Source organism: Macaca thibetana, chromosome X (assembly GCF_024542745.1).
Source record: "Macaca thibetana thibetana isolate TM-01 chromosome X, ASM2454274v1, whole genome shotgun sequence".
Taxonomy (NCBI): domain Eukaryota; kingdom Metazoa; phylum Chordata; class Mammalia; order Primates; family Cercopithecidae; genus Macaca; species Macaca thibetana.
In genome coordinates this window covers 148,361,627-148,373,004 of record NC_065598.1, presented here as the reverse complement: position 1 = coordinate 148,373,004, position 11,378 = coordinate 148,361,627, and the positions used below count along the sequence as shown (strand labels likewise).

At 48.8% G+C, this 11,378-nt stretch overlaps 1 pseudogene; it reads left to right on the top strand.

Moving 5' to 3' along the window:
• The first annotated feature begins 10,543 nt into the window (after positions 1–10,543).
• On the top strand, positions 10,544–11,191 carry LOC126945935 (keratin, type I cytoskeletal 18-like; annotated as a pseudogene).
• The last annotated feature ends 187 nt before the right edge of the window (positions 11,192–11,378 follow it).

Sequence of the window (11,378 nt, the reverse complement as noted above, 5' to 3'; positions counted from 1 at the left end):
TGCAGTGAGCTGAGGTCATGCCACTGTACTCCAGTCTGGGCAACAGAGCGAGACCCCATCTCAAAAAAAATGCAGTATAATAATCTTGTGGGACCACTGTCATATGTGCAGTTTGTTTTTGACCAAAATGTCATTATTCAGTGTACAACTATACTTATTTCTTTTTATCAGTGTGGACTTGGGGGTTTCTTACTTTCTGGAAGAACAGGGTATTCTAGGCTCATCTTGACTTTCCCTGGTCTCCTTTTCTGGAATCAGCCATTTCTCCTAGGATCCCTGATTCATTTTGAGTGGATAATGGCACTTAGAAGCTTACTGGGAAATTACACACACATAGAGAATACATACATATATGCAGATACATATATGTATATATATGTATATACAGTCCCACATTTGTCTATGTATCTATCTACCATGAGTTCATACTGACCCATCCAATTTCAACCCAACAGCACCAGGTCCATTTTAGTCTTCCTCCTACTTCTTGGTTGGTAAATTCTTTCCCTCTTGCTGAGAAAGTTGGCTCCCATTATCCACAATATATTTATGTGTTTGCTCAGTCCTAGAATGCTTGGAAAGTAGTTTCAGAATCATCAACTCTTGTCTCTGCAAAGAAGAAAACTACTATGTAGATTTCCAGGTTTGTCTAGAGTCCTTTTTGTCTTTCCCTTGAGGACATAGAGTCCCATACCGCGTTCAGGCTGCTTGCTGAGTTTTTTTCTCTTTCAAGGTGATTGTGTTGTTGTTTGATATATGGTTTGCTTCACTTGTTTCCGTTTGTATTTCCTGTGAGGATCTATTTCCCCATCCTTGTGACTTGATCTGTTTTAGGTACTTTGAAGTTCAAATGCTCTTTGTCTTCTGATTATGCTGAGGACATGAGTTTTGGGTAGTTTTATTTGTGCTTGCTTTTTAAAAATGATTTTGGTTTGGAAGCTCTGTTGAGAGTTCCAGATTTACGGGGCTGCCATTACCTTGGATATCCAGGATTTTCTGAAAAATCAAGGTTTTGAGCATGCCAGTTCTTCCCAATTTAAGTTTTAGATTGAACGTAATTGTAATCTAAATGCCATTTGTAAATGGAGCTTGACAAGGTGGTTCTTACATCTATATGGAAGAACAAATGGCATAGCTAAGACACTCATAGAGAAGGAGGGGGTGGGTGGAGTTGCCTCAGCAGATTCTAAAAATTATTATAAAGGTGCCATATTTAAGATAGTGCGGGCCAGGCACAGTGGCTCATGCCTGAAATCCCAGAACTTTGCGAGGCTGAGGCAGGAGGATCACTTGAGCCCAGGAGCTTGAGACTAGCCTGGGCAACACACGGTGAGACCCTGTGTCTACAAAACTTACAAAAAATTGGCGGAGCATGGTGGTGGGCGCCTGTAGTCCCAGCTACTCGGGGGACTAAGGTGGGAGGATCACCTGAGCCCGGGAGGTCGAGGCTGTGGTGAACTGAGATCACACCACTGCACTCTAGCTTGGGTGACAGAGTGACACCCTGTCTCAAAACAAACAAACAAACAACAACAAAAACAAAAACCTTAATGTATGACAAAGTTGGCATTGCTGGCCAGTGAGGGAAGGAGATGTTCAATAAATTATGCTGGTTATCCATATGGAAAATAAGGTCTGACAACATCAAGTGTTGGCAAGGCTGTGAAACCGCTAGAAAGCTTGTACGCTACAGGGGGGGCGTATGGATCGGTACAACCACTTGAGGAAACAATTTGTCATTGCCCAGCAAAGTTGCAAGTGTACATTTCTGGTGGCCCATGGATTTTCCCCTGGATATACCCACTAGTGAAACTTGTGCTGGGCATCAGGACTCTGGTAACAGCCCAAAAAGTGGAAACAATTCCCCCATCCACCAAGCAGGTGATACAGAGATCAGTTGTAGTTTAATCCCACGACAGAACAGAATGCTTGCGGGAAAAATGGATTATGGCTCTTAGTCTCGTGAATACCACATTCAGTGGAAAGGCAGGTTATAGAATAATACAGACAGTATGAATCCATTTATATAAAATTCAAAACAGGCAAAACTAAAAAATATATCGTTTGGGGATGCAAAGGTGGTGAAACTGTAAAGAAACACACGAGTGGTAAATGTAAAATTCAAGAAGGTGGTCACCTCTGAAGTGGGGGTGGGGGACATGGGGCGAAGAGAAGGGTCACTCAAGGTCCTTCAAAGGGAACGTTACCTTTCTTCTAAGCTGGTGGTGAGTACACAGAAGTTCGCTGTATTGTTTTTTACACTTACACATATTTTGTAAATGTCCTTTTGTGTCTACTCAGTGTCTACTAGACCATTTTAAAAGGTGAGAGTTCTGCTGAATTCCATATGGAGAGGCACCGTAATTCTTTCGTGGCTAACAAACCTCAAAAGTCTTCATTAGGCCCTGGTGACCCCTCCAGGTAACGGACGAGGGGAGAAATTGGGTCCCAGGACTGGCTCTGACCCCTGCCATCTCCGGTCACAACAGCTGGTACTCACTGGTAGGGCTGTGCCTGTGGCTAAAATGTCAAAGTACCTCTGCACCCGTTGGTAAACTGCAGCTGACCCTGAACCAGTCTCTCCTTTGGGACCCCCCCCCGGCCCCTGCTCCTCCTGATCCGGAACTAGTGGCTCATTCTGGGCACAGCAGTGGCCCTTGGAGAACCTGCATCAGCCCCTCAGCAGCCTCTATACCTGGGCTATCCTGGTGTTAAGTGCTGGAAAATTCACACTGCGCCCTTGGGGTCCCAGCACCCACACTTTGGGAGGAGAGAAGACTTCAGGTGACGTCCACCCACCGGCTCTGTGTGCAGCCCTGTCCACCCACAGCCAGTTTGCCTCATGGCTAGGTCACCTCCAAGCCTGAATTTGGAATTCAAATGAAGGAGTTTATTTTTACCTTTTATTCAACAGCGGCTGTAGCTTAATCAGTTCTCTAATGATCAATTGTTCTGATTTTAAGAAATCAAACACTTTGAAACCAATTCACTGAAGGCCCTTCTGTCTCTGCGAAAGGATTGCTTGTCAGTTGGGTTAGGGGCTGCTTCCTCTCCTGGGGGCTTTTTCTTCACCTTTCTTCTAAAGTAGATGGTCTAGCTACCGAAGCCTTTCGCACAGGGTTGCCCATTTGCCCTTGGGCTGGTGTTGCCCCCTCTGGCTCCAGGCAATTGCTCCCTGTGCCCGCAGCTGTCGTGCCCGGCTCTGTGAGGGAAGAGAGCAGCGAGGCAGTGTGGCCCTGCACTTGGCTGCACTGTGTGTTTAACTATGTCTAATGCACAAAGAAAAACTGCATCAGGACACACAAAATCAGTCCAAAATATGTTTTGTTTTTTCTTTTTTCCTTAGACGAAGTCTCGCTCTGTCACCCAGGCTGGAGTGCAGTGGCACGATCTCAGCTCACTGCAACCTCCACCTCCCGGGTTCAATCAATTCTCCTGCCTCAGCCTCCTGAGTAGCTAGGATTACAGGCATGCCCAACTGCGCCCGGCTAGTTTTTTGTATTTTTGGTAGAGTTGGGGTTTCACCATGTTGGCCAGGCTGCTCTCGAACTCCTGACCTCGAGATCACCCCGCCTTGGCCTCCCAGAGTGCTGGGATTAGAGGCGTGAGCCACTGCGCCCAGCCAGTCCAAAATATCTTAATAAGGTATGCTTATTTCTAGGAAAAAATAATCTTAGGAAAAGGTCTTTATCCAAAAGGACAAGAATTCTCTTGGTTTCCTCAGCTCAGGGGAGAGGCCTGAGTAGAGAAAACAGAAAGGACAAGGGCAAGATGTCCCAAAGGGGTAAGTGCCCTCCTGGCTCGTCTTGGCCTCTGACCCCGGCAAGAATCACACTTCCCTCAGGAGAGCAGCCTCACTCACTCCCACAGAAGCCCGGTGCGGAAACAGGCTGCCCTTAGGGGAATGCTTTGTTTTTAAACCATAAAATGCCAAAATGTTGGGAGAAAATAAGGCCCTGCCAGTGCTGTGGACACAGCCCGCAGTCCCCGGAGGCTGTGGGGAGAGCTGGGTATGTCCCCCTGGGGATGGGGGGCATGCCGTATTCCTGAGCAGGCACCTGCCTGTCTGCCCGCCGAGGTTTCTGAAGGCAGGACATTTGCTGAACCTGGCAGGACTGAAGGCACTCTTACCCTAGCTGCCTTCTGCTCCGGGGGCACAAGGTGTGGGAGCCAGAGGTCTGAGGGGGTCCCGTAGGCACTGGTGGGGCCCAGAGAGGACAGGGCTTCCCAATCCCAAAGGGTCTTTAGCCTTAGCAACCAGGGGGCTGAGTCCGCCCTCGGAAAAGGGCGATCCCATTGGCAGGCATCAAAAAGTCCAGGCAAAGATGGGGCCCCTCTCACCCCCTCACCTTGGCACAAGTTCTGCCTGCCTCGGCCTGAGGGGGTGGAGGGTGGGAAGGGAGGGAAGGGAGGTCAGGCCACCTCCTCTCCATTCCAGTCCATTCCAGCCCCAAGGATGGGGAGGGGAGGCCCATGGGATGTGAGTCTGGGCTGAATTTTAATAACTGAAAAGGACCAGAAAAGTTAATGATCGGGGTGGGGGAGGTGCCAGAACACAGTGACTGGCGTAAACAAGCCCTGTCATGAGTTCCACCAACAGGAATGGTCTGGAATGGCCGGCACAGCCCCAGGAAGTGCTGGAGGGGCTGCAGGCCCAGGTGTGATCACCCCACTAGGCTGTGTTGCCCAAGCTGGGGTCAGGCCTCCAGGGCGCCTCCTCACCCTGTCCCCTCCAGATGGGGCAGAGCAGGGAGCAGCTGAGCAAGGACAGGCATTTGAGGACAAGTGGGCAGCACAGACATTTCCCACTCACTGAGGCTAGGAGGTTGGGCGGGGAGCACCCTGGGGTGAACAGAAAGCACTGGGCTGTGAGGGAGTCCTTGAGCAGACTGGGTCCAACAGGAAGCCTGCAGCTGTGGAACCCTGAGCTCAGCCCTGCTAGTGATTTTCTAGGCTCTGTTGTGCTGTGCCAGCTCCGAACCTGCCAGGAAGCCACCCCTTGCTCTTTCTCTGGCCAGAAGAGAAGAAGGCTCTTCAGTCCTGATGGCCTAGGTCCAGCGCCCAGGCCAAGGGCGCCCCTGCAGACAGGTGCTGACGCTAACATTTGTCCATCCGGCCCACGTAGCCGCCCTCCGATGTCTTTAGATCCGTGGCCTTTTCTCCGTGGCGGGCGGGTCTCCGGGGCAGTCTGTCCCCTTCCTCGCGTGGCGGCCTGCTGCACACCAGCGGCAGCAGCATCCCGTCGCGGCAAATGGCTGCCGCGCAACAGGCTGCCTGGTGGTTGAGCGGAAACCATGGCAACGGGAAGCAGGGAGGATATTCCCGTCACCCTCTGGAAAGGGCAGCCTATTTCTGGGACCCGAGCCCAGTTCTTCACTAGTTGTGTATTTTGCTGTGAATTTCGATGCCGGAGACACGGCGTGGAGGGTGCGGGGCTGAGGTGGGGAGGGGCAGTAACCGCCCCCAGCCCCAACCCCGGGCCCGGAGGAGGAGACCCAGTTCCGGGCTCAGCCCCACCGGATCAGACCCCTCTCCAGCCACACCAGGGGAGGGCGGGCGCTTTGGGGGGCACTGGGGCAGGGCCTGCTTCCCAGTCCCCAACAGAGGGGACCTTTTGGAACCCCTTGTCCGGGGACTGCCTGGGGCTCCCAGCAGCAGGGGGATGGGGTGGGGGTGGCGAGCCTAGCTCGCGGGACTCAGCGTCAAGCGAGGCCCCGCCGTGCGTGCACACGGGCTGGCGCATCTCCCCGCACGCGCACGCTGGAGCAGGGTGGCTTTTGATGTAGACGGCTCTGCCCCCTAGCGGCAGCTGTGATCAGCATGCGGGGCTCCTTCCAGGGAGGGCTTTGGAGAGGAAGGAGAAGGGGTCCAGGGAGAGAATCGCAGGCTGAGCTTGGGGTGGAAGATCCCAGGAGGGGCTCACGGCGGCCCGCTGCCCCGGCAGCTCCTTTTCACCCGCCACCCTCGTCCTGGGTGACCTCAGTCCCTCTTATGGCTGTCCAGACCTTTCCCCTAGGGGACAATCCCCAGGAAGACATAGGCCCCTCAAACTCCACGTGTCACAATGGAGCGCGTCTTCTTCCCACACCCGTCCCTCATCTCGGAGACTGGCACCTTCACCCACCCGGTTGGCCCAAACTTGGGAAAGCTCCTTGATATCTCCTCTTCCTCCTCCCCAACATCCACCTCCTCACTGATCCTGGGGATTCTCCATCCCAAATAGCTTTGAAATAAGCAACTTCTGGTAGGCAGAATTTCGGCCCCCATGACCTTCATTCCCGTGTCACTCCCGTGAGTATGTTACATTACATGGCCAAAGGGACTTTGCAGATGTGATTCGGGCTACTCATCGGTTGACCTTAACATAGGGAGAAGAGCTCATACAAGCAGAGCTTCACTGGCCGAGGCCAGAAGCCGAAGTCAGAAAGATGCAGAGATGATGGGAAGAGCTCTTGGCATCATTGATGGCTGGAAAGTGAAAGGAGGGCCTAGCTCCAGGGAACTGAATTCTGCCAACACCTGAATGAGCCCAGTTCATCTGACACCTTTTTTTGTTGGCTTGTCTTTATTTTGAGTTATGATAGATTCACAGGAAGTTCTAAAGACAGTGCAGGGAGGTCCCATGTACCCTTCACCCTGTTTCCCGATTTAAAGTATACATGCCAGGCATGGTGCCTCATGCCTGTAATCCCAGCACTTTGAGAGGCCATGATGGGTGGATCACTTGAGTCCAGGAGTTCGAGACCAGCCTGGACAACATGGCAAACTCTGCCTTTACAAAAAATTTTAAAGTGTACAATGCAGTACTTTAAAAAATATTCATAGAGTTAAGTAACCATCACCACGATCTCATTCCAGAACGTTTTTATCACCCCCACCAGGAGCCCTGTATCACCTAAGCACTAACTCCTCATTCTCCTCTCCCCCTAAGTCCTGGCAACCATTTGTCTTCCTTTCTATGGATTTGCCTGTTCCAATCTGGCATAGAAATGGACTCATATAATTTTGTGGCCTTTTGTGTCTGGCTTCTTTGGCTTGGCATAATGTTTCCAAGGTTCACCAACACTGCAGCATGGACCAGTGTTTCATTGCTTTTGGGGGCTGAATAATGTTCATTGCCTGGATATGCCACATTTTGTTTATTCATCTATTGATGGACATTTGAGTTGTTTCTGCTTTTTGGCTATTACGAATAAATCTGCTATGAACATTCGTGCAAATTATCTGGTGTGGGCATATACTTTCACTTCTCTTGGCTGTACAGCTAGGAGTGGAATTGCTAGGTCACATGGTTACTCTATGTTTAACCTTTGGAGGAACTGCCAGACTAGTTTCCCAAATGGCTATAACCATTGAACATCTTACTAGCAATGTATGAGGGTTCTGATTTCTCCATATCCTCTCCAAACAGACACTTGTTATTTTCCATTTTAATTTTATTAGTCATCCTAACAGGTGTGAATTGTATCTTATTCGAGTTTTTTTTTTTCTTTTTTTTTTTTTCTTTTTTGAGACAGACTCTCACTCTGTCGCCCAGGCTGGAGCGCAGTGGCACGATCTCAGCTCACTGCAACCTCTGCCTCCTGGGTTCAAGCGAGTCTCCTGCTTCAGCCTCCTGAATAGCTAGGATTACAGGCACCTACCACCATGTCCAGCTAATTTTTGTATTTTTAGGAGACCTGGGGTTTCACCATGTTGGTCAGGCTGATGTTGAATGCCTGACCTAAGGTGATCCACCTGCCTCAGCCTCCCAAAGTTCTGGGATTATAGGCATGAGCCACTGCACCTGGCCTCATTCTAGTTTTGATTTGCGTTTTCTAGTGATCTGCATCACTAATGACTAGTGATGTTGACCATTTTTTCATGTGCTCATGGCACATTGTACATAGTCTTTTGAGAAATGTCCGTTTAGATCATTTGCCCAATTTTTTTTCTTTTCAAGCAAATGGATACTTTGATTAATACGGTAAGTTTAAAAAAAACATGGTAGGGTTTTGACCCCAAATATTTATCAGGTCTGCTACTCAAATGAACTTATAGCTGGACAATGTATGAACCTTGAAGATGCCTCTTCCACTCCAGTTTAGGGTCCAATGCACAATTCCACACTCTCATCCCCCAGCTCCTCAAGGGTCTTTGCAAATCTCTTTCATTTTATGCTAAGTCCCTGAAATGCATCAGGGTATTACATCAAGTTGTACAGAATATCAAGATCTCATCCTCTATTTTAGGTTCCATGTCAGATAAAGCTGAATTAGGTTGTCCAAACAAACTCACCAGACAGGTTATATCAGATAGTGTACCACATAAAATTTAAATTTTGAACAAAATATATATCTCCTCCTTTGGTCTCACACAGAAATTAAAGTCCTCAAATACAGATAATACTCTCCATTCTCCAGCTCTTCTCCAGATTCATGGGTCCAAGCCAGGTCAGCCCATCCACATTCCCAGTTGAAGTCTGGTCCTTTCTTCAGTAGTTGCTGTATGGAGTCATCTTCTAGAATTATTGCGGCTCCTTCAGCCCCTCCAGAGCTGGAGAACTCCAACTGTGAGGCTCATGTGTCACACACAGACCCAAAGTTCCATGGAGCTATCAGATCACACAAGAAAGAGCAAAGCACCTCAAACATCTAGAAATAACAACCAAAGCCTGGGAACAAATGTGACTGCTGCAAGAGCGTGGTCTAGGTCCTCATTCCTGTATGAGAGAGCATTTTCCAAACAAACTTACTTCCCCAGACAAAAACGCTAACAATCAAAACTCACTTTGAGTTCATCAACCACAGACCATAGCAGAGAACTGAGTGTGAGTGAGGACAGAGCGTGGACAGAGGAAAACAGAGAAAACCAAAGGCTCTCTGGTTTCAGCTTCTCCTGGGTGTCAGCCAGTCTCCACCAGATGACCAGAATCCATTGGCTGTAAACCACCGACCATGCTCTCAACTCGTTCATCTCTATCCTCCGGGCCAGCTCCACCAGCATCCCTGCCATCTTCACCATTTCCTTGGCCTTCTCCTCGGCCTTCTGGCACCTGTTGGCCACCCTGCCCTCCATTGCGTTGTCCGGGTTGTTGAGGTGGTTGAGGATGCTCCTCTGAAGCTTCCACCTGGGTTTTGATCTGGATGAGCATATTGCCCATCTTCCACAGCGTGCTCTGCTTCCACAGGTATGCTGGCCAGTGCTTGTCAGCGACGCGATGTCCTCTCGCATCTTATGGATGACTGGGAGCAGAAACTGCTCAAAATCCTCCTCCACCTCCAGCACCTCTACTTCCTTCGGTTCTGACAGCTCGACGACGTCCGGGGGCCGCATCTCTTCCTGCTGCCTCAGAACCGCAGTAGCAACGTGAGCAGAGCAGCGGTAAACAAAATCCCTTTACCTAATTTTAATCGGGCTATTTCTTTTTGTTATTGAGTTGCATTGGTTCTGTATATGATCTAGATACAAGTCAATTATCAGCTACTATGTAATTTGCAAATGGGTTCTGTTATTTTGTGGGTTGTCTTTTCACTTTCTTGATGGTGCCCTTTGAAGCACAACAGTTTTTCACTTTCCAATTTATTTTTGCTTTGCTTGTTTGATACTTTGGACATCCTTTCTAAGAAACCATTGCCTAAGCCAAGGTCATCAAGATTTACTCTTGCGTTTTCTTCCGAGAGTTTTATAGTTTTAGCTCTTACATTTAGATTTATGATCCATTTTGAGTTAATTTTTGTATATGGTCTGAGCTAGGGGTCCAAGTTCATTCTTTGGCTTGTGGATGTCTAATTGTCCCAACACCTTTTGTTAAACAGACTATTCTCTCTGCCATTGATGTTGGTCTTGGCACCCTTGGCAAAAATCAGTTGACCACAGATGTAAGGGTTTATTTCTGAATTCTTAATTCTGTTCAATTGATCTATGAGTATCTTTGTGCTAGTACCACACAGACTTGAGTCCTGTAGCTTTGTGGTAAGTTTTGAAATTAGGAAATGTGAGTCTTGGAAAATTAGGAAAAGTAACTTCATTCTTTTTCAAGATTGTTTTGGCTATTCTGAGTTTCTTGCATTTTCACATACATTTTAGGGTCAGCTTGTCAATTTCTGCACAAAAGTCAGCTAGGACTGATTCTTTCTTTCTTTCTTTCTTTCTTTCTTTCTTTCTTTCTTTCTTTCTTTCTTTCTTTCTTTCTTTCTTTCTTTCTTTCTTTCTTTCTTTTTTTTTTCTTTCTTTCTTTCTTAATTTAAGCCAGCTGGGATTTTGATAAGGATTCCATTGAATTTGTAGATCAATTTAGAGAGTATTGTCATCTTGGTTGCCGGCAAAGCTCGAGTCCTGTCCTCTTGCTCTCCTCCACGGACAGTGTGAGCTTCACCACTTGCTCCACCTTCTCCACCAACTACCAGTCCCTGGGCTCTGTCCAGGTGCCCAGCTATGGTGCCTGGCTGGTCAGCAGTGTGGCTAGCATCTATGCAGGTGCTGGGGCCTCTGGTTCCCGGATCTCCGTGTCCTGCTCCACCAGCTTCCAGGGCGGCATGGGGTCTGCGGCCTGGCCACAGGGATGGCCAGGGGTCTGACAGGAATGGGAGGCATTCAGAACAAGAAGGAGACCATGCAAAGTCTGAACGACCGCCTGGCCTCCTACCTGGGCAGAGTGAGGAGCCTGGAGACTGAGAACCAGAAGCTGGAGAGCAAAATCCGGAAGCACCTGGAGAAGAAGGGACCCCAGGACAGAGGCTGCAGCTATTACTTCAAGACCATGGAGGACCTGAGGGCTCAGATCTCTGCAAATACTGTGGAAAATACCCGTGTTGTTCTGCAGATCGACAGTGCCCGTCTTGCTGTCAAGTCAAGTATGAGACAGAGCTGGCCATGCGCCAGTCTGTGGAGAACGACATCCATGGGTTTTGCAAGGTCATTGATGACACCAATGTCACTTGGCTGCAGCTGGAGACAGAGATCGAGGCCCTCAAGGAGGAGCTGCTCTTCATGAAGAAGAATCACGAAGAGGAAGTAAAAGGCCTACAAACCCAGATTGCCAGCTCTGAGTTGACCGTGGAGGTAGATCCCCAAATCTCAGGACCTCGCCAAGATCATGGCAGACATCCGGGCCCAATATGACAAGCTGGCTTGGAAGAAACAAGAGGAACTGGACAAGTACTGGTCTCAGCAGATTGAGGATGCCACCAGAGTGGTCACCATGCAGTGACAGAGTGAGACTCCATCTCAAAAACAAACAAACAAACAAACAAACAAACCCTCTGAACTCAGTGAATGGAACCTTATTTGGAAAAAGTGTCTGTGCAGATGTGCTTAAGTTAAGGATCTCGAGATGAGATCATCTGGATTAGGGCCCTAAATCCAATGACAGGTGTCCTTATAAGAGAAAAGAAGTC